This window comes from Arachis duranensis, chromosome 4 (genome assembly GCF_000817695.3).
Source record: "Arachis duranensis cultivar V14167 chromosome 4, aradu.V14167.gnm2.J7QH, whole genome shotgun sequence".
NCBI lineage: Eukaryota > Viridiplantae > Streptophyta > Magnoliopsida > Fabales > Fabaceae > Arachis > Arachis duranensis.
This window is the reverse complement of record NC_029775.3, coordinates 50,461,117-50,470,610: the sequence shown is the minus strand read 5'-3', so window position 1 is coordinate 50,470,610 and position 9,494 is coordinate 50,461,117. Positions and strand designations below refer to the sequence as shown.

At 35.8% G+C, this 9,494-nt stretch overlaps 1 pseudogene; it reads left to right on the top strand.

The window, feature by feature from the left end:
- The first annotated feature begins 5,469 nt into the window (after positions 1-5,469).
- LOC107484178 (uncharacterized) lies at positions 5,470-6,054 on the top strand (annotated as a pseudogene).
- The last annotated feature ends 3,440 nt before the right edge of the window (positions 6,055-9,494 follow it).

Sequence of the window (9,494 nt, the reverse complement as noted above, 5' to 3'; positions counted from 1 at the left end):
TTATGTTTGGTGTTGTGATGAGTGGATAATTTATACGCTTTTTGGCATTGTTTTTAGGTAATTTTTAGTAGGATCTAGTTACTTTTAGGGATGTTTTCATTAGTTTTTATGCTAAATTCACATTTCTAGACTTTACTATGAGTTTGTGTGTTTTTCTGTGATTTCAGGTATTTTCTGGTTGAAATTGAGGAACCTGAGCAAAAATCTGATTCAAGCTGACAAAGGAGTGCTGATGCTGTTGGATTCTGACCTCCCTGCACTCGAAATGGATTTTCTAGAGCTAAAAAACTCCAAATGGCTTCTCTTAATGGCATTGGAAAGTAGACATCCAGAGCTTTCCAGCAATATATAATAGTCCATACTTTATTCGAGATTAGACAACATAAACTGGGGTTCAACACCAGTTCCATGCTGCATTATGGAGTCAAACGCCAGAAACACGTCACGAACCAGAGTTAAATGCCAAAAACATGTTACAACTTGGTGTTTAACTCCAAAAGAAGCCTTTGCATGTATAAAACTCAAGATCAGTCCAAACACACATCAAGTGGGCCCCGGAAGTGGATTTCTGCACTTAGACTTATTTCTGTAAACCCTAGTAAGTAGTCTAGTATAAATAGGACATTTTACTATTGTATTAGATGTCTTTTGACCACATCTTTGGACGCCTAGTCCTTAGAACAGGTCATTTTCCCTATTTTCGAATTCATATGCCATTTGTGGAGGCTGGCCATTCGGCCATGCCTGGACCATCACTTATGTATTTTCAACGGTGGAGTTTCTACACACCATAGATTAAGGGTGTGGATCTCTGTTGTACCTCGAGTTTTAATGCAATTACTACTATTTTCTATTCAATTCAGCTTATTCTTGTTCTAAGATATTCATTGCACTTGAACATGATTAATGTTATGATCCGTGACACTCATCATCATTCTCACTTATGAACGCGTGACTGACAACCACTTCCATTCTACCTTAGACCGAGCGCATATCTCTTGGATTCCTTGATAAGAATCTTCGTGGTATAAGCTAGAATTGTTGGCGGCATTCATGAGAATCCGGAAAGTCTTAACCTTGTCTGTGGTATTCTGAGTAGGATTCAAGGATTGAATGACTGTGACGAGCTTCAAACTCGCGATTGTTGGGCATGATGACAAACGCAAAAGAATCAATGGATTCTATTCCGGCATGATCGAGAACCGACAGATGATTAGCCGTGCTGTGACAAGAGCATTTGGACCTTTTTCACTGAGAGGATGGGATGTAGCCATCGACAACGGTGATGCCCTACATACAGCTTGCCATGGAAAGCAGTAAGAAGGATTGAAGGAAGGTAGTAGGAAAGCAGAGATTCAACAGGGACAAAGCATCTCCATATACTTATCTGAAATTCTCACCAATGATTTACATAAGTATTTCTATCTTTATTTTCTGTTTATTTATTATTATTATTCGAAATCTCCATAACCATTTGAATCAGCCTAACTGAGATTTATAAGATGACCATAGCTTGCTTCATACCAACAATCTCCGTGGGATCAACCCTTACTCACGTAAGGTTTATTACTTGGATGACCCGGTGCACTTGCTGGTTAGTTGTGCGAAGTTGTGAAGAAAATGCTGAGTTATAAACGCGCATACCAAGATGAGCGCCATTGTTAGAGATCACAATGTCGTGCACCAACCGTGCAACTTTTGCTCCCCGTTAAAAGTGCAGCATTTAAAATTTTCAAAACACGTCGAGTAACTAACCTTCAAAAAGGCGGGATACCCGACGTCTAAGCAGAAGCCATGAAATTGGTTATGCCCGACCTATAGAAAGCTCAAGACTCAAGTAGGGGAACTATTCATACTTTGGCCCAAAACACAAAAGCCAGGCCCAATAAAGATGAAAAGCCCACCTAAGAGGGTGGACTCTACCACATACCCGACCTCTTTAAAGAGGTCAGACACGATGAAAAGGGGTAGCTTATGCTTATCTGAATAAGTAACTGCCTCCCTAAATCTCTCTAACTATCTCTATCTTTGCTAAAAGATAGTTCCTAACAAACTTCCAAGTTAAAGGGAACGGTTATCCATCAATAAAGATGGTACTACTCCAACAAAGGTGGTTATCAACTCTACTATAAATACATTGACACCTCTTAGGTATATACACGTTCTAACCTACTAAAACCTGCTTAAAGACTTTGCTAACTTAAGCATCGGAGTCTCTTGTAAGCACCACCCCTTTTCTCATGAGGAACTCAGACAGTCGGCATTTCGACATTAACAAGTCAGATGCTGCTACACAAAGGACTTGCACCTCACGTTTAAGCCTAAATCAACGTTTCAGGTAACCCACATTTTGTAATTGCCTTCATGGGTGAGATAAGAAGTAGCGGAGGAAGTGTTGCCTTTCCTCCCAAGTTAAACCAGGCACGAATTATGATAATCGTGTCCTGTACAGGTCGGATAAGACGGCTCGAGTATCCTTGGGCGCTCTTTAGTGGTTTTAGGCCAACTATCTAGATTAATACAGACCCATAGATAAAGGAATAGCCTCTCTTGGATCAAGACTATTATTTTGGGTCAAAGTATGAATATATCTAAAACACACGACCAAAATTAAAAAAAAGATATTTAATACTTTTAGCCATAATTAAAATAAAAAGTTAGCTCAGTATTTTTTTTAAACACATTAAAATTATTGTTATTAACAATTTTTTATACATTTTATTTTAATAAATGTATAATATATACTTTAAAAATTTTATATTTTATATACTTTTATAAAAAAATTACCTTAACATGTCAAGTAAACCCTTAAAGTAATATGAGAAATTGATACGAAAAGTTCTTAAAAAATTCTATAATACTTATAAGTTATTTTTAAATATTAAACAAGTTCTTAAAAGATAATTTATAAGTACGTTATTATAATTTTTTTTTAATTTCTCACAGTTTAGCACCAAACACAGTAATTAATATTTTTTATTCCATTTTGTAAAGAAATTTGAACTCCTAATCTCTTGGTTATTAAGATATCTATATTGATAAGCAAAAGAGTAAAATCTTTTTTTGATTCTTATTTTTCTGAATTTAAACAACTCGTATATTAACAATTCGAAAATAATAATATACTCCTTATCTTTCATTTTCATTAGATGCGTGAATACTTATGTGAGAATTCTCAAAAAAAAAAAATGACAAAAAATATTTATGTGTGATGTAATTTATATAATTTGATCTATATCAATTTTATGTAGATGATAATTATTTGATTGGAACTTTTTAACTCTTATATATTTATCAAAATAATATTCTAGTTAAATAATTATTATCTCCTGCAACGTTGTTTTAGTGATTATATAATCAATAAGTAATTTCAATCAAATAATTATTATCTATATGAATAAGTAAAAGTTAGATTATATAAATTAACATTACAGTAAATATTTTTTATTATTTTTTACCGAAAAATTTTTATAAAAAAAACTTATACGTCTAATAGAAAAATGATAAAAGACGAATTATCAATTTTTTAATCGTTAAAATGCGTGCTGCTAAATTGAAAAATGACGAGGATCGAAAGTCCAATTCAAAATTTTCACAAAATATTTTTTTTTTCTTAGTAATATATAAGTACAAACCTACTAATATAATAAATTTCTCGTAAAAAGAAAACCAGCTACTTGTCTAATTCAGTTGGTTTATATTAACACGTTTGTATATCTAATTTATAATTATCAATTCAATTATAGATTTCTTTTACCCATCTCATTTTATTCTTAATTTGATTTAATTTAATCGATAAATACACACATTTATACGTACAAATAAATGGATATAAGTGGTTTAATAAAGAGAGGTTAAATCTAGCTTTTTTTTGTTTTATTTGCTTTTATTTTAAATTAGATGGAACTTAAAGAATCAGTTAAGTCTGTCCTTGTTAAAAATACAGGAGATACTTTTATTTTGTCTCTTGTCGATAAAAGAGCCAAAACAAGATTGTGAGGGAACAGAATTGCTGTGACATCTTGCTGGATTGAATAAGCAGGAGACAATTTTATTTTATCTCTTAGGGAATAAAACCAGAATCGAAATAGAGAAAGAAGACTGACACAACCTACATATATCTGGTTCAACCATCTTGTATAATGTGGCCTACATCCAATCTCCACCACAACAATGATGAAATTTTCACTATCTTTTACAAGGATTATATTCACCAATTTTCCTAGGATTCAACCCGATTCTATCTGGGATAAACCCAACTTCTATTCAAGCTAGTTTGACTAGGTTTACTCCTTAGATTTTCAGCCACTTAGTACTCACCTAACTTATTAAGAAAATTTCCTCAGGTTTTGTGAATTTTTCCTAATTTGTGCTTAAGAGTGAAAACATGCTTTTTAGACTTTAAAATTGATAAATTTAATTCACTTTAATTCCATTTGATGCCTTGATATATTTGTTAAGTGATTTCAGGTTTAGAAGGGAAGGATTGAATTGAAGAAATGAAGAAAAAGCTTGCAAAAATGGAGAATTCATGAAGAAATGAGATTTTGGTAATCTGTCCAACGACGCGGGTACGTGACCCACGCGTGCGCGTGGGAAGGAATCGTGAAGGCGACGTGTACGCATGATAAGGAAAGTTGCCAGTGACGCGTACGCACGTGACCTCATTAAAGGCAACAGGCTGGGGGCGATTTCTGAGCTCAAAGAGGCCTAAATCCAACTCATTTCTGATGCTTTTGTACCCAGAAATTGTAGGGGAATGGGGATTAATCATTGTTTAGTTTTTCATCATGTTTTAGGTTAGAATTCTAGAGAGAGAAGCTATCCCTTCTAGAATTTTAGAATTTAGGGTAGTTTAGGTCAAATTCTCTTAGATCTATGGTTTAATTCTTGCTTTGATTTAGTTTTCCCTTTTAATTTCTTGTTATTACATCTTTGGTCTTCTAGTTTTACTTGTCATTTCCTTTTTGTTGTTGCTTTTATCTTCATGAACTCTTGTAGATTTTGATTCTCTTTTAATGCAATTTCATATTTTCATGTATTTTAATTTTTATCGTAATTGCTATTGTTGAATTCTTGCGTATGTTAGTTATAGCTTTTATTGATTATTGCATTTCACTACTAGAAAATTAGTAATTATAGACGGATATTTCTGACATATTTTATCCCAAGAAAATACAGACAGAATTTCAGAAGGATTTTTTGTCGGAAAATAAAAAAAATAAATTAGCATAAATTACAGACGAAAAAGAAAATCCGTCAATAATTCTGTCGGAAAAATTAATTTTTTTTGTCGGAAATAATTACAGAAGAAAAATCCGTCTGTAATTAATTGGACAAAGATACTACATTTTATGAAATTATTTCAGACAGAAAATCCGTCTGTAATTTAAAATTTTCAGTCGGAAATAATAAGCTAAACCTACCATTGCCCGAGCCCCATTCCCAGCACACAAATAAAAGGAAATAAACACTAAACTTCTAACATGTGTCTGAAATAACAAACCCTAATTTCGATCCCAAATATCCAGATCGATCGAATTCCATGGCAAACCCTTCCTCATCATCCTCCTCCTCGTCTCAATTCACCTACTCCTTCGATCACTCTTACTTCCCCACCCCTTCCACCTTCAACAACCGCCTTACGTCCCACCCTCTCGTCCCCCTCCTCCCACCGTCGCCGCTGCCCCCGCTGCTACCGCATATAGCTATCCTCCTCCACCATCACACCACCACCAATTCCAGCGCGATGCTCATCAACTCTTCCAGCGCGACGCTCAGACCATCACCCCAGAGGCTCTCGAGAGCGTGAAGGCCGCCATAGACAACAGCGACATCGACCACAAGACCGACGCGAAGCGGAATATAGTTCCCCGCCGTGCCGCCGGGTAGAGGTGGGAGGATCCCTCGCTGGCCGAGTAACCGGAGAATGACTATCGCTTGTTCTGCAGCGACCTAGGGAACGAGGTGAACGATGATGTTTTGTCGAAGGATTTCACAAGATTCCCTTCGTTTAACATGGCGAAAGTTGTGAGAGAGAAGCGATCAGGTTAGATTTGTTTTCTGATTAGTGGATTTTTAGGTTGTTAAAATAGGATTAGATTAGGTTTTGATTCAGAATAGCTGAGAAATGTTTAAAATAGGATTTTTAGGTTGTTTTCTGATTAGTTAGATTAGAGATATTATTACATGAAATTGGTACATGAATGCAAATTTTTTGAACACAAAATAGTTGAAAAGGTACTGCTTTTACAACCATGGTGAGTAAAAGGCATCTTTTAAAAATTGCAAGAGATCAATCATTTTTGTATAAGAAAATAATTAATAATGGTTAGTAACGGATGCCCAATTGTATTGGTTGTGATTTCTCAAAATAGGATTAACGTTGCAAGCATAGACCCAAACCTAACAATCGGTCGCCGACCAAATTAGAAATTCACAAGATGTGTCACAACTTAAAACCAATTTTAAACCGAGAGTATTTAACCCATGGGTCGTCTCCCAAGGAATCACTAAAGGGGCAATGAGTGTGAAAATTCCAGTTGTAGTGATCAAGGGGTTGTCAATGAGAAAATAAACATATAAAGTAATAAAAGAACATGCAACATTGTAATGATTGAACTAATAAAGAAATTAAAGAACCTACTATGTAATATAAACAAGTCGAGTATAAAAGAGATTAACATGGAAATGTATGGAAAATTGAAAGCATAAAAAGGGGTCTTGGCTTGGAGAGAGCTAAGGGTCCTTTCCTAGTTAGAACCACAACTATGGCAATCATGCTGGATTAGTCTCACTTGATCAACCCTCACATCGGAAGGTAAGTTAAATGAGCATAAGTGTTCTTAACCCACAAATCCTAAATTGCTTGCTAATTACCTTAGCAACAAATTAGCGTTAGTGGGAACAAGAACAATTAACAACCCAAGGATTGACACTAAATGTTGGACATTCCAACTCTAGGAACCCAATTTCTCACTTTACCCAAGCCAAGAGACAAAAATTTAGCCTAAAACCATGTTTGATATTCTGTCAAACACTTGGTGGGAAAAATGCTTAAACATTAGAAAAAATAAGAAAAAGCTTGAAACTAAAAGCAACAATTGATCTTAATCAACAAGAATGAAATAAGAAAGCATAGAACAAGCATCAAATATCAAATTCATCAACAAGAAATTAAAATTGCAAAAGAGGAGTAGAATTGAACTATAACTTGAATTAGAAGAAAGAGTAATGACAACATAATTATAAAGAGTAATAACAAGAGAGTACTTACAATGAGATTAGCAAAATCCAATGAGCAAAAATGGAAATGGCACTTGGAATGTAAAAACCCTAATAGAGAAGATGAAAAACTTAGAGAAAACTAAAACTAAAAACCTCTACTACTACTCCTAAACTATCCTAATGATATGTTATCTTGTTTCCTTCATTTTTCCTTCAATATGAGCTAAAAGACATCAGAAATGGGCCCCTAAAGACCTCAAATCGTGAGTCACATGCTTTTCTAATAAAGTCATGCGTGGACGGACGCATAGGCGTGTGCGTCCGCACACTCTGCGAAAATTCCCTTCTGTACGTACGCACAAGTAGCTGTGCGCACGCACACTAGACGATGCTTGGTTGGACGCGCGATGCACTCGAAATGATCCACGCGCTCTGCTTGGGTTCCTGTGCGGACGCACAAGAGGCTGTGCGCACGCACAGGTGTCTGAGCTCATCTCCTTCGATTCTCCAAGTTTTCTCCACTTTGAATGCTCTTCTTCCATTTTCTCTAACCCATTCCTACCTTATACACCTGAAATCACTCACAAACATATCAAAACATCAAATGGGAGGCAAATGGAATAAAAATGGATCAAACTAAGCACAAAAGAGCATATTTTTATAATCAAGCACAATTTGGGAGTAAAGTTCAAAAGCATGCTATTCAAGGGAATAAGTGCAAGTTTATGTGATGAAGTCTATTCAATTCTAACCAAAAATCATCATCAAATATGGATTCATCAGTTTGTTAATGGTTTCTAAGTGATAAATCATAACACCTAACCATAACCGTCAAGTCCCGTCGTACATGTACGTGCATGCAATTCTGTTCTTTCACTAGGTTGAAAGGAATTAGGAATGGACATTAGAAACCTTGCTTACTTCACTTTTTGTCTGCAGGCTTGTTCCTGCAGGGGACACAGTTCGCTAATTATGCTTCCTTTGGCTACAAATCTTCGAATCTGCATGATGTAAAAGACTCTTTGTTCCTTTTTATTACTGGACATAGAGTTTGCTAATCGCCACATGATTATTCTAATGCAGACCTCTCCGAACAGAGCTATTAGAACTTTCATGGATTTTGAATTAGTGGCTTAGACCATGGATGGTATTTAACTCTTTCATCCATGTTCTTGTAGTAGCTGTATGATGAGCGGATAATTTATACGCTTTTTGGCATTGTTTTTAGTATGTTTTTAGTATGTTTTCGTTACTTTTTATTATATTTTTATTAGTTTTTATTTAAAATTTACTTTTCTGGACTTTACTATGAGTTTGTGTGTTTTTCTGTGATTTCAGGTATTTTCTGGCTGAAATTGAGGGACCTGAGAAAAATCTGATTCAGGGGCTGAAAAGGACTGCATATGCTGTTGGATTCTGACCTCCCTGCACTCGAAGTAAATTTTCTGGAGCTACAGAAAACCAATTGGCGTGCTCTCAATTGCGTTGGAAAGTAGACATCCTGGGATTTTCAGAAATGTATAATAGTTTCTACTTTGCCCGAGATTTGATGGCCCAAACAGGCGTTCCAAGTCAACTCAAGAATTCTGGCGTAAAACGCCAGAACTGGCACAAGAATGGGAGTTAAACGCCCAAACTGGCACAAAAGCTGGCATTTAACTCCAAGAAAAGTCTCTACACATGAAAGCTTCAATGCTCAGACCAAGCACACACCAAGTGGGCCCGGAAGTGGATTTTTATGTCATTTACTCATCTTTGTAAACCCTAAGCTACTAGTTCTCTACAAATAGGACCTTTTACTATTGTATTTTCATCTTTTGATCACGTTTTTATGATTGAACCCTCTTTGGGAGGCTGGCCATTCGGCCATGCCTAGACCTTGTTCTTATGTATTTTCAACGGTGGAGTTTCTACACACCATATATTAAGGTGTGGAGCTCTGCTGTACCTCGAGTATCAATGCAATTACTATTGTTCTTCTATTCAATTCAGCTTATTCTTGTTCTAAGATATCACTTGTTCCTCAACTTGATGAATGTGATGATCAGTGACACTCATCATCATTCTCACCTATGAACGTGTGCCTGACGGAAGGTCTAAACCTTGTCTATGGTATTTTAAGTAGGATTTGAGGATTGAATGACTGTGACGAGCTTCAAACTCCTGAAGGCTGGGCGTTAGTGACAGACGCAAAATAATCACTGGATTCTATTCCAACCTGATTGAGAACCGACAGATGATTAGCCGTGCTGTGACAGAGCGCGTTG